Source organism: Adiantum capillus-veneris, chromosome 4 (genome assembly GCF_014529385.1).
Source record: "Adiantum capillus-veneris isolate H3 chromosome 4, ASM1452938v2, whole genome shotgun sequence".
Lineage (NCBI taxonomy): Eukaryota > Viridiplantae > Streptophyta > Polypodiopsida > Polypodiales > Pteridaceae > Adiantum > Adiantum capillus-veneris.
The window spans coordinates 91723586-91729988 of record NC_140934.1 but is presented as its reverse complement, the minus strand read 5'-3'; the positions used below and the strand labels follow the sequence as shown (position 1 = coordinate 91729988).

General features: G+C 49.8%; 1 pseudogene; it reads right to left on the bottom strand.

The window, feature by feature from the left end:
* Positions 1-867: 867 nt before the first annotated feature.
* Positions 868-3018, bottom strand: LOC147459592 (uncharacterized; annotated as a pseudogene).
* Between the last annotated feature and the right edge of the window lie 3385 nt (positions 3019-6403).

The window sequence follows — 6403 nt, the reverse complement described above, 5'->3', positions numbered from 1 at the left end:
CGCCCTGCAGCCCCGCACCTACTGCATCCTTCCCACCTCGTTGGTTTTGCTCCAGGCTCTCTCGATGGCCTCTGGTTACTCCAATTCAAGGGGCGGCCCTCCTCCCCAGCTGCAACACCTCCTCTGTCATGTAGGTGGCCCCGTCGCCCTTCTCTCTCCCTGAGGATGGCGCCCCCTTCATGCCAACTCCCTTCCACCTTTGCAACCACCCGCCACTCGCCTGACTCATGCAAGGCACCGAGATGGCGCTCCCTTCCCCACCAGCGCTTCCCTTTCCACTCTCGGCCACCCGTGATCTGCAGTGGCACCCTCTCCATGCAAATTTTTTTTCCCTGTGAATTTTATGCTTTGCCTTAAAAAAATCCCTCCTTAGTTCTGCTTCACACACCAAGAAAATGCCGTATAGGTTTGCCCCCCTCGCTTGGAATACTGGTGCCATTGAGAAGTCCACATGGCCACAGATCAACAAAGCCCGCTCCACAAAGTAGAAATGGTTTGCAGATGACGAGATCTTTGCGTGCAGCAATTGTGATGACCGAAACGATCGTCGACCACCTTGTGCTCCCGTAATTCCCCATTGGACAAATGCTTGCAGAATACCGGATCTGGCATACACACCATAGTCACGTTTGTTCCAATCTGCACTTATCAAATGCATCATCACTCTCCCATCGACATGCACACCTCCATGTATCTGCTGTTGACACTTCCGTGGGTCGACGAATTCTAGGTGCACCATCATTGCCCAACCCCTCGTTGAGCATTCATGCTCAACCATAGTATTATTTAGATGATATATCAGTGCATAAGATGAAAACTGATCGATACTATGTATAAAAAGAAATCGATAGATAGATAGAGAGATATTCATCTGATGTAGAGCCCTCCTGGGTCAAATGGAAAGCCATAATCTCTCCCAATTGTAAAGAAGTTTCCACCAGGATAAAAAATATAGCTTTGATCATCATCATCCGTCCGTAAAACATAGGCAAGTATTCCCTGCTTTGCACCTGTAACTTTGTCAGCCAACCAGTCTCGTAGACCTTCATAGAAACATCTTTCAAAAAGTTGTACGCATGGACCATCTCTACGCCCAAAACAAACTTGCACACCCTGCATAGCTCCTACATCCTCTGTGTCCCAGCCATCGTCTAGAGAGATCTCCATACCATCATCGTCTTTAAGCAAGGCAACCTGCGGCATCCGATCATCCGAAGCACACACTAGCAAAACCTCATCTATAGGCTCTTCAAGCAGTACTGGAGCAAGCACATAGCCTCGCATATCCTATATCCTTGCCATAGCTTTAGCAACCAAAACCTGTGCTTCGTCATCAACATCGACCACCGGCTCATCGAACCCCCAATCATCTTCATCAAGACAGTCCTCTTCAGTCAGCATGGTCTCACCATCACAAGGCATGAGAGAGGGTTGCCCAACCCTCTGGTCTTTGCAATTTGGTTCTTCACCTGTAACCTACCGTTCTTTGCCCAAATTATCGACATACATAACATCATAGGTCTCATACCTTGAGAAAGCACACTCCGTTTCCAATGTGCTGTCCGTATCCAAGGCACTACTATAGCTCAAACACAGCTCGGCTTTCTCCACAAAACTCACCGACTTTGGCACTTCAGCTATCTTCTCCACTACTTGCTTTTTGAATGTCACCTGGTCAAGCACATCCGGTGGTACTTGGTAGACTCCTCTTTGGAGCTGCTGAGGCCTCATAGGCCCACAAGGTATCGTCTCTACTCTGTCATCACGCCTATCCGCTGCTATCACATGTGCATCAACAAAGGACTGGATTGCCTAAAGCTCTTCCTTAGCAATTGGCCTTGCCTCCAATGGACTCGTCAGAACCTGCTTTGCCTGCTGCTTCTTTAAAAGCTTCTTCGTCCTGCTATGTGCGTAGGCTACTGCCTGCTCGTATGTGCATGGCCCATCCATCTCGACTTTATCTCGCACTTTGACATGCAAGCAGTCCACAAACTCGGTCGTCTTCAAAAAATCTGCATTCTCTACAGCAGTTACCTTAATCAACTTGCTCCATATGGCCTTGAACTCCCACACGAATGGTCGAAAATCGCCGTCAAGGCTTTGCTTTAGGTTGTCCATCATCTGCTTCACTTCACTCCACTGCGGGTTGACCACATATCGGCTTCGAAATGCCGCTTCCAATGTACCCCAATCCAGCTTTTCTTCAGCCTGCAAGCTCTCATACCATACCTTTGCTTTGCCATGAACGAGGAACGGGAAAGCTTGGGCCACTCCCTCTTCTCTCTACAGGCCGCTCTCCAGCAGAAAAAGGCCGTAGTCTTGCAGCCAAAACCTCAGCATCTTCAGCACCTGTAAAAGTAGGGAAACCTGACCACATCTTTCTTAGCAGCACTTGTTCTTTGAGCCTGGAAACACCGCAACACCGTCTTCGACTTCACCAAGGCGCAATCAGTAGCTCCTCAGTGGGGGCACCACTGATGGGATGGGGGAAATGGGAACACACAATATACACAAGCTAGTTGCCTCTCTATAGCCCAGTAATTATCCAGCACCCCTACCCACACAGAGTCACACACACATGCACACTTTCTACCAATCTTCTATGCACGGACTCGCTTATGACCGACACCAGCTATGTACAATCACATTCATCAACTTTGCAATACACATTAAGCTCGCCCAACCTCTCTCTTCCTTTCTCTATGCACACACACACACACACAAAAGACCCGGAGCCACCGCTACCACGGACAAGAAGCACGAGATGAGATAAGCGAGACGGTGAAAGCCAAATACCAGATAACTCGGCCAAACGATAAACTCAGTTATGCATAGTAAACCAACAAAACTCTAACACAATCTTGATCATTGTCGATTTTGTGCATCGGTGACTTTGGGTACCCTGCCCCGGCTGCTAGTAGCTGTATATCCTTGACGACCTTCTACGCTTGCTCCAAGGCACGCCCTCGGCTTCATGAATACTTTCGACCCCTCAATCATCGACACCGCCGGCAGCATCCCGTCGATGGCGCCTAGATTCTCCCATGCAATCCACTTCCCTCTCAACTGCCCATGACGGACCCTTCTTTTACTGCAACCTGGTCCCCTTGTCAGATGCGCCACCTGCTTCTCCTAATCGTCCACAACCCTCGCGGCTCCTCCACTGCACACGGTGCTTCTCTCCTCCTTTTTGCAACCCCTCCCCACCTTGTGCTATGGACCCGGCCCTGCTTGGTGTCCTTGGCCCCCCCCGGCTTGGTCGACAGAAACTCTTGTGGCCTTTTCCTCTCATCAACGCGGTCTCTTATCTCCCTTCAGCAGCGCCAGCACCATCCTTCTCAATTGGCCGCCCTGCAGCCCCGCACCTACTGCATCCTTCCCACCTCCTTGGTTTAGCGCCAGGCCCTTTTGATGGCCTCTGGTTACTCCAATTCAAGGGGCGGCCCTCCTCCCCAGCTGCAACACTAGGAGTTATAATATTTTTGATTTATCATAATTATAAGTATTTTAACAATGATAACTCCAAAAAATGGTATATGTGGTATCTGTGTTAGCTTGTTGCTAACATTCCCCCCCTCCTCACTCGTGTCGTCCCTTGACACAGCTTATGGGCTGAAGTAGTCTTGGGGCTTACAACTGGCAAGGTGGTCTTTAAGCGCTGTTAGAGCCTTTTGATATCTGATTTTCCGTTCCTTATATGGCACTTGCAAGAAATGCATAGTTACTCTGTTTTTCAGGTCCACTGTTGAGTAGCCTACAAACCTTGAGGTTAGATTGTTGATCACTGGCTCAAATATCTTCGTTCGCCGAGTGAAGAATCCCGTGTAGAATGCTTTCTCAAACGCCAGCATATTGTGAGAAGGTAGAAACATGCATTTGCTGGTGATAGCCGATTTTTGGATTAAATCAAAGAAAAAAAAGAGAAAAAAGGTTATTTTTTCCTCTTTCAAAGCCTTGGCGACACCGTCGAAAGGCTCGGCAATGCCCTGGCCAACCTCACCGCCCTAACTTCTCCATACCCCAGCCTAGCAGGCCGCCATCTCTCTCTCTCCCTCTTGTTTTATTCCCCTCGCGGGCCGTCGTACTTCTCTCTCTCTCTTCTTCACTATCTCTATATCTCCATCTCTCCCCCCCATCGATCTAGCTCTCTTCCCCTCTCTCGGAGAAAAGACCCCACGGGCATCGAATGAAATGTCTCTCTCTCTCTCTCTCTCTCTCTCTCTCTCTCTCTCTCTCTCTCTCTCTCTCTCTCTCTCTCTCTCTCTCATTTTCTCTACACACCTCCCTCTTCCCCTCTCTCCATTCTGGGCACACACTCTCTCTCCCTCATCCACTCCTTCTCTCTCTGACAACTCACCCTCTTTCTAGCTCGTGTCGGCGGCCCACATGGCGCAGTTCTTGGCCATCCTCTCTCTCTCTATCTCCCTTGTTGCCTACAAGAATCCAAAGTCTCTCTCTCTCTCTATCTCTCTCTAATATTCTCTCTCTCTTATCCACACCCCGCTGACCCTCAATGACTCCCCCCACCTTACTTGCCACCCTCGGCCAGGAGCGGACTTGAGTCCCCCCCCTCTCTCTCGCTTTCTCTCTTGCACTCCCTCTGTGTCGAGCCCACAGCCGCATACGAACTCTCTCTCTCCCTTATTCTTATCCACACGCTTCCCATTACCCTCTCACACTCCCTCCCTCGCTCTCTGTGCAAGCCAATAGCTCGAAACTATCTCTCTATCTCGCCCACACACACTCAACCTTCCCTCGGCCTCACATTCTCCCTCCCATGGCCCGCTACTCCCTCTCCCTCTTCCCTACCACATTGACTCTCTCCCCCCCCCCCCCCCCCTCCTGTCCTTGAGCTACCATGCAAGACAGGCCCGGATAATATTCCCTCTCTCTCTCTCACACCACACCTCCCTTACCCCACTCCATTGCCACCCCCACCCCACCCCCCCTTTCCCACGCTCTCTATCGACCAGCAAGGCCCCCCGGATATGCTACCTCTCTCTCTCTCTCTCTCTCGTTTTGCTCACGTCCCATGCAAGCCCGTTTCCACACTCTCTCTCTCTCAACCGCTCGTTCTCCAGCCCGAAGGCGTGCAAAGATAAGATGCTCTCTCTCTCTCTCTCTCTCTCTCTGATCCACACACACACACACCCGCCCCCTCACACTCTCCCTCCCCCACCACCTCATCCACTCTCACTCTCTGGCTCACTCTCTCTCTTCATGCTCAATCCTAAAGCGCAAAACACACACTCTCTCTCTCTCTCTAACACACACACTCATTCACACACACACACACTCTCTTACCCACACGGCACACTCTTCCGCCTACACACACACGCTCACATATACAAATACACACACATCCACCTATATACATATACACACACACACTCTCTCATCTCATGCTCTCTCGCCGTCTCTAATGGTCGGTAATCGACGTTTACACGCACGTCAATACGCACACACATATATATATATACACACACACATACGCCTACCCGCACTCACTCATACATATACACACACGCATAAAAGCACACACCGAAATACAAAATATGAAAAAATGAAGGATTCAACGACTACGATGCCATCAATAAAGTAAGAGGACCCAAATCACGTGACACCGACAACAAAAAGAACAAAAGCGCCGAAAGCATGCCCCGGCCGACCTCAAGGAGACAAACGCGCTACACCGACGCACCGGCAAAGCTGCCATTCACCGGCATCCCGCAACCACAGCGCCCTCTTCAGTAAACCGTAGGTTATTATCATCATTTTGTTTCAGTTTTCACCTAAGCCTTGTAAAAAGATCCCACCTTGTAAATTTCTCTCTCTCTAAGTGATGTCACAAAGGCCCACCTAGAGGTTTTCATTTTAATAACTCCCAAGACAAAGCAAGGGTCAACCACCCAGGGCCCACCGCCTTGCTTTGCCTCCCCAATTAGCTTACCCTAATCAAGCCAGATTACCCTAATCTAAAGCAGCCAACACCTATAAAAAGGCACTGAGAGGTCACTATGGGGGGGGGGGGAGGCAGCTAATGAGAGGTCAGTACTTGGTTGAGTTTTAGTGGGGGGGGGGCAGTTCATGAGATGCCAGCACTTGGTAGAGTTTTAGTGGGAGGAATTGACACTATTGGCATCACAAGAGGGGGGATTTAGTGTAATGGTTTGTTTTGGGAATTGCATCATGTGAAGGGAGAGCTATGTCCACCTCTCACTCCAATGGTTGATGCGCCCACACACACATTCTTGGTAGCAAGTTTCACATCACCAAGTCGTCTCTAGAGAACGCACCAAGTAGGTTCACTATCTTCCCCTCTATCTCTCTATCACCACGGTGTGCCACCTCGTCGAAAAGAATATCATCTGTAAATATGACAAGAAGAAATTCTCCCTCACAC